The 13,412-nt window shown below is 42.2% G+C and overlaps 1 long non-coding RNA gene across 1 annotated transcript in view; it reads right to left on the bottom strand.

The window, feature by feature from the left end:
- LOC311188076 overlaps nt 1-13,412 on the bottom strand; it is a 64,452-nt gene that overhangs the window by 21,020 nt on the left and 30,020 nt on the right. The window contains exon 2 of the long non-coding RNA XR_014617112.1: nt 1,853-1,938. This is a non-coding gene — a long non-coding RNA (uncharacterized lncRNA). The remainder of the gene's footprint in view (nt 1-1,852; nt 1,939-13,412) is intronic.

Genomic DNA, 13,412 nt, shown 5'->3' with positions numbered 1-13,412 from the left:
TCTTCTGTCACTTCAGCTTTTCGGCTTCTGTTATTTCGACCTTTTTGGCTTCTTCTTCTGTTATTTCTACTTATTCAGCTTATTCTTCTGTTATTTCTGCTTTTTTGACTTATTCTTCTGTTTCTGCTTCTTATTCTTCTTGTTCTTCTAGTTCTTCTTTTTCTTCTTCTTGTAGTTCTACATCTCCTTCTTTTCTTCTTCATCATCCTCCGTTTCTTCTGCATTTTCTGGTTTTTCAATTACTTGTTCGTTTTTTGCTTCTGTTTCTTCTTCAGCTTATTTTTCTGTCATCTCTGCCTTTTTGGCTTATTCTTCTGTTATTTCTACCTTTTTGGCTTATTCTTCTGTTATTTCTACGTATTCAGGTTATTCTTCTCTTATTTCTGCTTTTTCGTCTTATTCTTCTGTTTCTCCTTCTTGTTCTTCTAGTTCTTCATGTTCTTCTTGTAGTTCTACATCTCCTTCTTTTTCTTCTTCATCTTCCTCTGTTTCTACTGCATTTACTCTTTTTTCGATTACTTCTTCGTATTTTGATTCTGTTTCTTCTTTAGCTTATTCTTCTGTCATTTCTGCCTTTTCGGCTTATTCTTTTGTTACTTCTAACTTTTTGGCTTATTCTTCTGTTATTTCTACTTATTTAGCTTATTCTTCTGTTATTTCTGATTTTTCGTCTTATTCTTCAGTGTCTCCTTCTTGCACTTCTAGTTCTTCTAGTTCTTCTTGTTATTCTTGTACTTCTACATATCCTTTTTCTTCATCTTCCTCTGTTTAGTCTGCATTTTTTGGTTTTTCAATTACTTCTTCGTTTTCTGCGTCTTCTATTTCTTCTTCAGCTTATTCTTCTGTCAGTTCTGCCTTTTCGGCTTATGCTTCTGTTATTTCTACCTTTTTGGCTTATTCTTCATTTATTTCTGCTTTTTCGTCTTATTCTTCTGTTTCTACTTCTGTTCTTCTTGTTCTTCTACTTCTTCTAGTTCTTCTTGTAGTTCTACATCCCCTTCTTCTTCTTCTTCTGTTCTGCATTTTCTGCTTTTTCAATTACTTATGCTTCTTCTGCTTCTTATTCAGCTTATTCTTCTATTATTTCTGCTTTTTCGTCTTATTCTTCTGTTTCTCCTCTTGTTCTTCATTTTCTGCTAGTTCTTCTTGTTCTTCTTGAAGTTCTACATCTCCTTTTTCTTCTTCTTCATCTTCCTCTCTTTCCTGAGCATTTTCTGTTTTTTAATTACTTCTTCGTTTTCTGCTGCTCCTGTTTCTTTTTCAGCTCATTCTTTTTCATTTCTGCCTTTTCGACTTATGCTTCTGTTATTTCTACTTTTTGGATCCTTCTTCTGTTATTTCTACATATTCAGCTTATTTTTCTGTTATTTCTGCTTTTTCATCGTATTCTTCTGATTCTCCTTCTTGTTCTTCTTGTTCTTCTAGTTTTTCTAGTTCTTCTAGTTCTACATCTCCTTCTTCCTCTTCTTCATCTTCCTCTGTTTATTCTGCATTTTCTGCTTTTTCAATTACTCCTTCTTTTTCTGCTTCTTCTGTTTCTTCTTTAGCTTATTCTTATGTATTTCTACCTTTGTTGCTTATTCTTCTGTTATTTCTTCTTTTTTGGCTTATTCTTCTGTTATTTCTGCTTTGTCATCTTATTCTTTTGTTTCTCCTTCTTGTTTTTCTTGTTCTTCTAGTTCTTCTTGTTCTTCTTGTAGTTCTACATCTCCTTCTTCTTCTTCTTCCTCTTCTTCTGATTCTTCTGCATTTTCTGCTTTTACAATTACTTCGTTTTCTGCTTCTTCTGTTTCTTCTTCAGCTTATTCTTCTGTCACTTCTGCTTTTCGGCTTACGCTTCTGTTATTTCTACCTTTTTGGCTTATTCTTCTTTTATTTCTACTTATTCATCTTATTCTTCTGTTATTTCTGCTTTTTCGTCTTATTCTTCTGTTTCTCCTTCTTATTCTTCTTGTTCTTCAAGTTCTTCTTGTTCTTTCTAGTTCTACATCTCTTCTTCTTCTTCTTCATCCTCCTCTGTTTCTTCTGCACTTTTTCTTTTTCAATTACTTCTTCGTTTTCTGCTTCTTCTGTTTATTTTTCAGCTTATTCTTCTGGCATTTCTGCCTTTTCGGCTTATGCTTCTGTTATTTCTAACATTTTGGCTTATTCTTCTGTTATTTCTGCTTTTTCGTCTTTTCTTCTGTTTCTCTTTCTTGTTCATCTTGTTCTTCTAGTTCTTCTTGTTCTTCTTGTAGTTCTAAATCTCCTTTTTCTTCTTCTTCATCTACTTCTGTTCTGCATTTTCTGCTTTTTCAATTACTTATGCCTCTTCTGCTTCTTATTCAGCTTATTCTTCTGTTATTTCAGCTCTTTCGCCTTATTGTTCTGTTTCTACTTCTTGTTACTCTTGTTCTTCTAGTTATTCTTGTTCTTCTTGTAGTTCTGCATCTCCTTCTTCTTCATCTTCCTCTGTTTCTTCTGCATTTTCTGCTTTTTCAATTACTTCTTCGTTTTCTGCTTCTTCTCTTTCTTCTTCAGCTTATTCTTTTGTCACTTCTGCCTTTTTGGCTTATGCTTCTGTTATTTCTACCTTTTTGGCTTATTCTTCTGTTATTTCTACTTTTTCAGCTTATTCTTCTGTTTCACCTTGTTTTTCTTGTTCTTATATTTCTTCTTTTGGCTTATTCTTCTGTTATATCTACTTTTTCGTCTTATTCTTCTGTTTCTACTTCTTGTTCTTCTATTTCTTCTTGTAGTTCCTCATCTCGTTCTTCTTCTTCATCTTCCTCTGTTTCTTCTGCATTTTCTGGTTTTTCAATTACTTCTTCTTTTTTGCTTCTGTTTCTTCTTTAGCTTATTCTTCTGTCATTTCTGCCTTTTCGGCTTATTCTTCTGTTATTTCTAACTTTTTGGCTTATTCTTCTGTTATTTCTACTTATTCAGCTTATTCTTCTGATATTTCTGCTTTTTCGTCTTATTCTTCTGTTTCTCCTTTTTTTTCTTCAATTCTTCTCGTTCTTCTTGTTCTTCCTGTATTTCTACATCTCCTTCTTCTTCGTCTTCCTCTGTTTTTTCTGCATTTTCTGCTTTTTCAATTACTTCTTCGTTTTCAGCTTCTTCTGTTTATTCCTCAGCTTAATCTTCTGTCATTTCTGCTTTTTCGGCTTATGCTTCTGTTATTTCTACCTTTTTGGCTTATTCTTCTGTTATTTCTACTTTTTCAGCTTATTCTTCTGTTATTACTGCTTTTTCGTCTTATTCTTCTTTTTTTAATTATTGTTCTTTTTGTTGTTCTAATTATTCTGGTACTTCTTGTAGTTCTACATCTCCTTCTTCTTCTTCTTCTTCTTCATCTTCTTCTGTTCTGCATTTTCAATTACTGATGCATCTTCTGCTTCTTATTCAGGTTAATCTTCTGTTATTTCTACCTTTGTATCTTATTTTTCTTTTATGTCTACTTTTTCAGCTTATTCTTCTGTTATTTCTGCTTTTTCGTCTTATTCTTCTGTTTCTACTTCTTCTTCTTCTTGTTCTTCTAGTTCTTTTTGTTCTTCTTGAAGTCTCCATCTCCATCTTCTTCTTCTTCATCTTCATCTTTTCTGCATTTTCTGCTTTTTCAATTACTTATGGTTCTTGTGCTTCTTATTCAGCTTATTCTTCTGTTATTTCTGCTTTTTCGTCTTATTATTCTCTTTCTACTTCTTGTTATTCTTGTTCTTCTAGTTCTTCTTGTAGGACTACATCTCCTTTTCTTCTTCTTCATATTCCTCACTTTTTTCAGCATTTTTTGCTTTTTCAATTACTTCTTCTTTTTATGCTTCTTCTGTTTCCTCTTCAGCTTATTCTTCTGTCACTTCTGCGTTTTCGGATTATGCTTCTGTTATTTTTACCTTTTTGGCTTATTCTTCTGTTATTTCTAATTTTTCAGCTTATTCTTCTGTTATATCTGATTTTTCGTCCTATTCTTCTGTTTCTACTTCTTGTTCTTCCTGTTCTTCTAAATCTACGTGTTCTTCTTTTAGTTCTACATCTCCATTTTCTCCTTTTGATTCTTCCTCACCAGCTCCCCCTTGTGGCGGCCCCATAAGTGCACCTGTGAGCACCCAGATTCGGGTGGGCTCATCAGCGCTGCTGGGCCAGGTGCGGATTCGTCCCCTTTGAGTGGTTCTGCTTGCCTGGGGCATTTTTCATGCCGGCCCGTGTGCCTGCAGTTTTGGAACAGTTCGGGTCACCACTTCACCCGGCTTCCAGGGGGTGCCCTCACCTGACCGGGACCCCTGCCCTCCGTCAACGGCGTCTTTGGGCGCACGGCCCCGCCGCTGGGGCTGTGAGTGCAAGAGGAGGTTGCAGGCGTGCCCCGGGAGGAAGATTTGGGCTTCCGCGAATGGAAAGAGGGCCCCGTTCCCTCATGGGTTAGGACAATCCCGTACCCCCATGGGTGCAGGTGTGTCACCAGCCCGGTGAGGGCTGAGTGTCCCCGAACCTCCTCACCAGCGCCCCCTAGCGCCGGCCCTAAGAAGTGCACCTGTGTGCAGCCAGGTGCGGTCTCTTCCCCTTTGAGTGGTGCTGCCTTCCCGGGGCTTTTTTCCTCACCGGCCTGTGTGCCTGCAATTTTGGAAGATGCCGCGGTCGCCACTTGTCCATGGCTTCCGTCAAGCGTGTCTGCGGGAGCACGGCCCCGCCGCTGGGTTTGTGAGTGTGATAGGATGGTGCAGGCGTTTCCTGGGAGGAAGTTTTGGGCTTCCGCGAAAGGGAAGAAGGCCCAGTTCTCCCATGGTGGAGGATAATCCCGTACCCCCATGGGTGCAGTGGTGGCCCCAGCCCTGTGGGGGCTGAGGGTCCCAAAACCCCTAACAAGCGCCCCCTAGCGGCGGCCCTGGGAAGTGCACCTGTGCGCAGCCAGAGTCGGGTGGGCGGGGTCAGGCTCCGGCCAGGGGCTGAGCCTTGGCTCATCAGCGCTTCTGGGCCAGGTGCGTACTCTTCCCCTTTGAGTGATCCTGGCTTGCCCAGGGCTTTTTCCGCGCCGGACTGTGTGCCTGCAGTTTTCGAGAGGCCGCGGTCGCCGCTTGTCCTTGGCTTCCATCGGGTGCCCTCCCCTGACCGGGACCCCGGCCCTCCGTCTAGGGCGTCTGCGGGCGCACGGCCCCGCCGCTGGGGCTGTGAGTGCTAGAGGAGGGTGCAGGCATGCCCCGGGAGGAAGGATTGGTCTTTCGCAATGGAGAAGAGTGCCCCATTCCCCCTTGGGGGAGGACAATCCCGGACCCACATTGGTGCTGGGGTGGCTCCAGCCCTGGGCGGGCTGAGGGTCCCCAAGCCCCTTCACCCGCGCCCCCTAGCGGCTGCCCTAGGAAGCGCCCCTGTGCGCAGCCAGAGTCGGGTAGGCGGGGTCAGGCTCTGGCCCGGGGCGGAGCCTGGGGCTCATCAGCGCTGCTGGGCCAGGTGCGGACTCTTCCCCTTTGAGTGGTGCTGGCTTGCCCGGGGCTTTTTTCCGCGCCGGCCTGTGTGCCTGCAGTTTTGGAAGAGGCCGCGGTCGCCGCTTGTCCCTGGCTTCCTGGGGGTGCCCTCACCTGACCGGGACCCCGGCCCTCCGTCTAGGGCGTCTGTGGCCGCACGGCCCCGTCGTTGGGGCTGTGAGTGCGAAAGGAGTGTGCAGGCGTGCCCCGGGAGGAAGGTTTGGGCTTCCTTGAAGGGGAAGAAGGCCCCGTTCCCCCATGGGGGAGGACAATCCCGTACCGCCTTGGGTGCAGTGTTGGCCCCAGCCCGGTGGGTTCTGAGGGTCACCGAACCCCCTCACCAGTTCCCCCTAGCGTCCGCCCTAGGAATTGCACCTGTGCGCAGCCAGAGTCGGGTGGGCCTTGTCAGGCTCCAGACAGGGGCGGAGCCTGGGGCTCATCAGCGCTGCTGGGCCAGGTGCGGACTCTTCCCATTTGAGTTGTGCTGCCTTCCCGGGGCTTTTTTCCGCGCTGGCTGTGTGCCACCTATTTTGGAAGGGGCCGCGGTCGCCGCTTGTCCCTGGCTTCCAGGGTGTGCCCTCCCCTGACCGGGACCCCGGCCCTCCGTCTAGGGCGTCTGCGGGCGCACGGCCCCGCCGCTGGGGCTGTGAGTGCCAGAGGAGGGTGCAGGCATGCCCCGGGAAGAAGGTTTGGGATTCCGCGAAGGGGAAGAGGGCCCCGTTCCCCCATGGGTGAGGACAATCTCGTACCCTCATGGGTGCAGTGTTGGCCCCAGCCCGGTGGGGGCTGAGTGTCCCCGAAACCCCTCACCGGCGCCCTCTAGCGGCATCCCTAGGAAGTGCACCTTTGCACAGCCAGAGTCGAGTGGGCGGGGTAAGGCTCCGGCCAGGGGCGGAGACTGGGGCTCATCAGTCCTGCTGGGCCAGTTGCGGACTCTTCCCCTTTGAGTGGTGCTGCCTTCCCTGGGCTTTTTTCCGCGCCAGCCTTTGTGCCTGCAGTTTTGTAAGAGGCAGCGGTCGCCGCTTTTCCCTGGCTTCCAGGGTGTGCCCTCCCCTGACCGGGACCCCGGCCTCCGTCTAGCGCGTCTGCGGGCGCACGGCCCGCCGCTGGGGCTGTGAGTGCGAGAGGAGGGTTCAGGCGTGACCCGGGAGGAAGTTTTGGTCTTCCGCGAAGGGGAAGACAGCCAGTTCCCCCATGGGGGAGGACAATCCCATACCCCAATGGGTGCAGGGGTGGCCCCAGCCCGGTGGGGGCTGAGGGTCCCCGTACTCCCTCACAAGCGCCCCTAGCGGCGGCCATAGCAAGTGCACCTGTGCGCAGCTAGAGATCGGGAGGGCGGGGTCAGTCTCCGGCCAAGGGCGGAACCTGGTGCTCATCAGCGCTGCTAGGCCCGGTGCGGATCTTCCCCTTTGAGTTGTGCTGGCTTGCCGGGCGCTTTCCGCGCCGGCCTGTGTGCCCGCAGTTTTGGAAGTGGCCTCGGTCGCCGCTTCTCCAGGGCTTCCAACCGGAGCCCTCCGCTGACCGGGACCCCGGCCCTCCATCTAGGGCGTCTGCGGGCGCACGGCCCCGCCGCTGCAGCTGTGAGTGCGATAGGATGGTTCAGGCGTGCCCCGGGAGGAAGGTTTGGGCTTCCGTGAAGGGCATGTGGGCCCCGTACCCCCAATGTGTGCAGGGGAGGCCCCAGACCCGTGGGGGCAGTGGGTCCCCGAACCCCCTCACCGGCGCTCCCTAGCGGCGGACCTAGGAAGTTCCCTTGTGCGTAGTAGGGTGGGCGGAGTCAGGCTCCGACAGGGCCAGAGCCTGGGGCTCATCAGCGCTGCCGGGCCAGGCGCGGTTCTTCCCCTTTGAGTGGTGCTGGCTTGCGGGGGGCTTTTTTCCGCGCCGACCTGTGTGCCTGCAGTTTTAGAGGAGGTCCCGGTCGCCGCTTATCCCTGGTTTCCAGGGTGTGCCCTCCCCCGACCGGGACAACGGCCCTCCGTCTAGGGCTTCGGCGGGCGCACGGCCTCGCCGCTGGGGTTGTGAGTGCGAGAGGAGGGTGCTGGCCTGCCTCGGGAGGAAGGTTTGGGCTTCCCCCTAGGGAACGATGGCCCCGTTCCCTCATGGGGGAAGAAAGTTCCGTTCCCCCATTGGTGCAGATTTCCCCCTAGCCCCAAGGGGGCTGAGGGTCCACGAACATCCTCACCATCGTCCCCTAGCGGCGGCCCTAGGAAGTGCACCTGTGCGCATTTTTTTATTTCTGCATTTTTGGCTTACTCTTCTGTTATTTCTTTCTAACTTTGTGGCTTATTCTTCTGTTATTTCTGCTTTTTCGTCTTATTCTTCTGTTTCTCATTCTTGGTCTTCTAGTTCTTCTAGTTCTTCTAGTTCTTCTTGTAGTTCTATCTCTCCTTCTTCTTCATCTTCCTCTGTTTCCCCAGCATTTTCTGCTATTTCAATTACTTCTTCGCTTTCTGCTTCTTCTTTTCTTCTTCAGCTTATTCTTTTGTCATTTCTGCATTTTCGGCCTGTGCTTCTGTTATTTCTAACTTTTTGTCTTATTCTCCTGTTATTTCTACTTATTCAGCTTATTCTTCTGTTATTTCTGCTTTTTCGTCTTCTTCATCTGTTTCTCCTTCTTGTTCTTTTAGTTCTTCTTGTTATTCTTGTAGTTCTACATATCCTTCTTCTTCTTCTTCTTCTTCTTCTTCTTCTTCTTCATCTTCTACTATTTCCTCTGCATTTTCTGGTTTTTCAATTATTTCTTCGTTTTCTACTTCTTCTGTTTCTTCTTCAGCTTATTCTTCTGTCATTTCTGCCTTTTTGTCTTATGCTTCTGTTATCTCTACCTTTTTGGCTTATTCTTCTGTTAGTTCTGCTTTTTCATCTTATTCTTCTGTTTCTACTTCTTGTTCTTCTAGTTGTTCTTGATCTTCTGGTAGTTCTACATCTCCTTCTGCTCCTTTTTCATCTTCCTCTGTTTCTTCTGCATTTTCTGGTTTTTCAATTACTTCCTCGTTTTCTACTTCTTCTGTTTCTTCCTCAGCTTATTCTTTTGTCATTTCTGCCTTTTTGTCTTATGCTTCTGTTCTTTCTACCTTTTTGGCTTATTCTTCTGTTATTTCTGCTTTTTCATCTTATTCTTCTGTTTCTACTTCTTGTTCTTCTTGTTTTTCTAGTTCTTCGTGTTCTTCTTGTAGTTCTACATATCCTTCTGCCTCTTTTTCATCTTCCTCTGTTTCTTCTGAATTTTCTGGTTTTTCAATTACTTCTTCGTTTTCTACTTCTTCTGTTTCTTCTTCAGCTTATTCTTCTGTCATTTCTGCCTTTTTGTCTTATGCTTCTATTTTCTCTACCTTTTTGGCTTATTCTTCTGATATTTCTGCTTTTTCCATCTTATTCTTCTGTTTCTACTTCTTGGTCTTCTTGTTTTTCCAGTTCTTCGTGTTCTTCTTGTAGTTCTATATCCTTCTGCTCCTTTTTCATCTTCCTCTTTTTTTCTGCAATTTCTGTTTTTTCAATTACTTCTTCGTTTTCTACTTCTTCTGTTTCTCCTTCAGCTTATTCTTCTGTCATTTCTGATTTTTCGGCTTATGGTTCTGTTATTTCTAACTTTGTGGATTATTCTTCTGTTATTTCGGCTTTTTCGTCTTATTCTTCTGTTTCTCCTTCTTGTTCTTCTAGTTCTTCTAGTTCTTCTTGTAGTTCTACCTCTCCTTCTTCTTCATCTTCCTCTGTTTCCCCTGCATTTTCTGCTTTTTTAATTACTTCTTCATTCTCTGCGTCTTCCTTTTCTTCTTCAGCTTATTCTTTTGTCATTTCTGCATTTTCGGCTTGTGCTTCTGTTAATTCTACCTTTTGTCTTATTCTCCTGTTATTTCTACTTATTCAGCTTATTCTTCTGTTATTTCTGCTTTTTCGTCTTATTCTTCTGTTTTTCCTTCTTGTTCTTTTAGTTCTTCTTGTTCTTCTTGTAGTTCTACATCTCATTCTTCTTCCTGTTCTTCATCTTCTACTATTTCTTCTGCATTTTCTGGTTTTTCAATTACTTCTTCGTTTTCTACTTCTTCTGTTTCTTCTTCAGCTTATTCTTCTGTCATTTCTGCCTTTTTGTCTTCTGCTTCTGTTATTTCTACCCTTTTGGCTTATTCTTCTGTTATTTCTTCTTTTTCATCTTATTCTTCTGTTTCTACTTCTTGTTCTTCTTCTTTTCCTAGTTCTTCGTGTTCTTCTTGTAGTTCTACATATTCTTCTGCTCCTTTTTCATCTTCATCTTTTTTTCTGCATTTTCTGTTTTTTCAATTACATCTTCGTTTTCTGCTTCTTCTGTTTCTTCTTCAGCTTATTCTTCTGTCATTTCTGATTTTTCGGTTTATGATTCTGTTATTTCTAACTTTGTGGTTTATTCTTCTGTTATTTCTGCTTTTTCGTCTTATTCTTCTGTTTCTCTTTCTTGGTCTTCTAGTTCTTCTAGTTCTTCTTGTAGTTCTACCTCTTCTTCTTCATCTTCCTCTGTTTCCCCTGTATTTTCTGCTTTTTCAATTACTTCTTCGTTCTCTGCTTCTTCTTTTTCTTCGTCTGCTTATTCTCTTTTCATTTCTGCATTTTCTGCTTGTGCTTCTGTTATTTCTACCTTTTTGTCTTATTCTCCTGTTATTACTACATATTCAGCTTATTCTTCTGTTATTTCTGCTTTTTCGTCTTATTCTTCTGTTTCTCCTTCTTCTTCTTTTAGTTCTTCTTGTTCTTCTTATAGTTCTACATCTCCTTCTTCTTCTTCTTCTTCATCTTCTACTATTGCTTCTACATTTTCTGGTTTTTCAATTACTTCTTCGTTTTCTACTTCTTCTGTTTCTTCTTCAGCTTTTTCTTTGGTGATTTCTGCATTTTCGGTTTGTGCTTCAGTTTTTCTACCTTTTTGGCTTATTCTCCTGTTATCTACTTATTCAGCTTATTCTTCTGTTATTTCTGCTTTTTAGTCTTATTCTTCTTTTTCTCCTTCTTGTTCTTCTAGTTCTTTTTGTTCTTCTTGTAGTTCTACATATCCTTCTGCTCCTTTTTCATCTTCCTCTGTTTCTTCTGCATTGTATCGTTTTTCAATTTCTTCTTCCTTTTCTACTTCTTCTGTTTCTTCTTCAGCTTTTTCTTCTGTCATTTCTGCGTATCGGCTTTTGCTTCTGTTATTTCTAAATTTGTGGCTTATTCTTCTGTTATTTCTGCTTTTTCGTCTTATTCTTCTGTTTCTCCTTCTTGTTCTTCCAGTTCTTCTAGTTCTTCTCGTAGTTCTACATCTCCTTCTTCTTCATCTTCCTCTGTTTCCCCTGCATTTTCTGGTTTTTCAATTACTTCTTTGTTTTCTACTTCTTCTGTTTCTTCTTCAGCTTATTCTTCTGTCATTTCTGCATTTCCGACTTGTGCTTCTGTTATTTCTACCTATTTGGCTTATTCTCCTGTTATTTCTACTTATTCAGGTTATTCTTCTTTATTTCTGCTTTTTCGTCTTATTCATCTGTTTCTCCTTCTTGTTCTTTTAGTTCTTCTTATTCTTCTTGTAGTTCTGCATATCCTTCTTCTTCTTTTTCTTCATCTTCTACTATATCTTCTGCATTTTCTGGTTTTTCAATTACTTCTTCGTTTTCTACTTCTTCTGTTTCTTCTTCAGCTTATTCTTCTGTCATTTCTGCCTTTTTGTCTTATTTTTCTGATATTTCTAGCTTTTTGGCTTATTCTTCTGTTATTTCTGCTTTTTCATCTTATTCTTCTGTTTCTTCTTCTTGTTCTTCTTGTTTTTCTAGTTCTTCGTGTTCTTCTGTAGTTCTGCATATCCTTCTTTTTCTTCTTCCTCATCTTCTACTATTTCTTCTGCATTTTCTGGTTTTTCAATTACTTCTTCGTTTTCTACTTCTTCTGTTTCTTCTTCAGCTTATTTTTCTGTCATTTCTGCCTTTTTGTCTTCTGCTTCTGTTATTTCTACCTTTTTGGCTTATTCTTCTGTTATTTCTGCTTTTTCATCTTATTCTTCTGTTTCTTCTTCTTGTTCTTCTTGTTTTTCTAGTTCTTCGTGTTCTTCTTGTAGTTCTACATCTCCTTCTTCTTCATCTTCCTCTGTTTCCCCTGCATTTTCTGGTTTTTCAATTACTTCTTCGTTCTCTGCTTCTCCTTTTTCTTCTTCAGCTTATTCTTTTGTCATTTCTTCATTTTCGCCTTGTGCTTCTGTTATTTGTACCTTTTTGTCTTATTCTCCTGTTATTTCTACTTATTCAGCTTATTCTTCGGTTATTTCTTCTTTTTCGTCTTATTCTTCAGTTTCTCCTTCTCGTTCTTTTAGTTCTTCTTGTTCTTCTTGTAGTTCTACATCTCATTCTTCTTCCTCTTCTTCATCTTCTACTATTTCTTCTGCATTTTCTGGTTTTTCAATTACTTCTTCGTTTTCTACTTCTTCTGTTTCTTCTTCAGCTTATTCTTCTGTCATTTCTGCCTTTTTGTCTTCTGCTTCTGTTATTTCTACCTTTTTGGCTTATTCTTCTGTTATTTCTGCTTTTTCATCTTATTCTTCTGTTTCTTCTTCTTGTTCTTCTTGTTTTTCTAGTTCTTCGTGTTCTTCTGTAGTTCTGCATATACTTCTTTTTCTTCTTCCTCATCTTCTACTATTTCTTCTGCATTTTCTGGTTTTTCAATTACTTCTTCGTTTTCTACTTCTTCTGTTTCTTCTTCAGCTTATTCTTCTCTCATTTCTACCTTTTTGTCTTATGCTTCTGTTATTTCTAACTTTTTGGCTTGCTCTTCTGTTATTTCTGCTTTTTCGTCTTATTCTTCTGTTTCTCCTTCTTGTTCTTCTACTTCTTCTAGTTCTTCTTGTAGTTCTACCTCTCCTTCTTCTTCATCTTCTTCTGTTTCCCCTGCAATTTCTGCTTTTTCAATTACTTCTTCGTTCCCTGCTTCTTTTTTTTTTCTTCAGCTTACTCTTTTGTCATTTCTGCGTTTTCGATTGAGCTTCTGTTATTTCTACCTTTTTGTCTTATTCTCCTGTTATTTCTACTTATTCAGCTTATTCTTCTTTTATTTCTGCTTTTTCGTCTTATTCATCTGTTTCTCCATCTTTTTCTTTGAGTTCTTCTTGTTCTTGTAGTTCTCCATCTCCTTCTTCTTCTCCTTCTCCTTCTCCTTCTCCTTCTCCTTCTCCTTCTCCTTCTCCTTCTCCTTCTCCTTCTCCTTCTCCTTCTCCTTCTCCTTCTCCTTCTCCTTCTCCTTCTTCTTCTTCTTCTTCTTCTTCTTCTTCTTCTTCTTCTTCTTCTTCTTCTTCTTCTTCTTCTACTATTTCTTCTGCATTTTCTGGTTTTTCAATTATTTCTTCGTTTTCTACTTCTTCTGTTTCTTCTTCAGCTTTTTCTTTTGTCATTTCTGCATTTTCGGCTTGTGCTTCTCTTATTTCTACCTTTTTGGCTTATTCTCCTGTTATTTCTACATATTCAGCTTATTCCTCTGTTATTTCCGCTTTTTCGTCTTATTCTTCTGTTTCTCCTTCTTGTTCTTCTAGTTCTTTTTGTTCTTCTTGTAGTTCTACATATCCTTCTGCTCCTTTTTCATCTTCTCTTTCTTCTGCATTGTCTGGTTTTTCAATTACTTCTTCGTTTTCTACTTCTTCTGTTTCTTCTTCAGCTTATTCTTCTGTCATTTCTTCGTATCGGCTTTTGCTTCTGTTATTTCTAACTTTGTGGCTTATTCTTCTGTTATTTCTGCTTTTTCGTCTTATTCTTCTGTTTGTCCTTCTTGTTATTCCAGTTCTTCTAATTCTTCTTTCTTCTGTTATTTCTGCTTTTTCATCTTATTCTTCTGTTTCTACTTCTTCTTCTTCTTGTTTTTCTACTTCTTCATGTTCTTCTTGTTTTTCTCTATATCCTTCTGCTCCTTTTCCATCTTCCTCTGTTTCTTCTGCATTTCTGGTTTTTCAATTACTTCTTCGTTTTCTACTTCTTCTGTTTCTTCTTCAGCTTATTCTTC

The sequence above is a fragment of the Talpa europaea genome (assembly GCF_964194135.1).
Source record: "Talpa europaea genome assembly, contig: HAP1_SCAFFOLD_160, whole genome shotgun sequence".
NCBI classification, from domain to species: Eukaryota; Metazoa; Chordata; class Mammalia; order Eulipotyphla; family Talpidae; genus Talpa; species Talpa europaea.
This window is presented reverse-complemented; position numbering and strand designations above follow the sequence as displayed.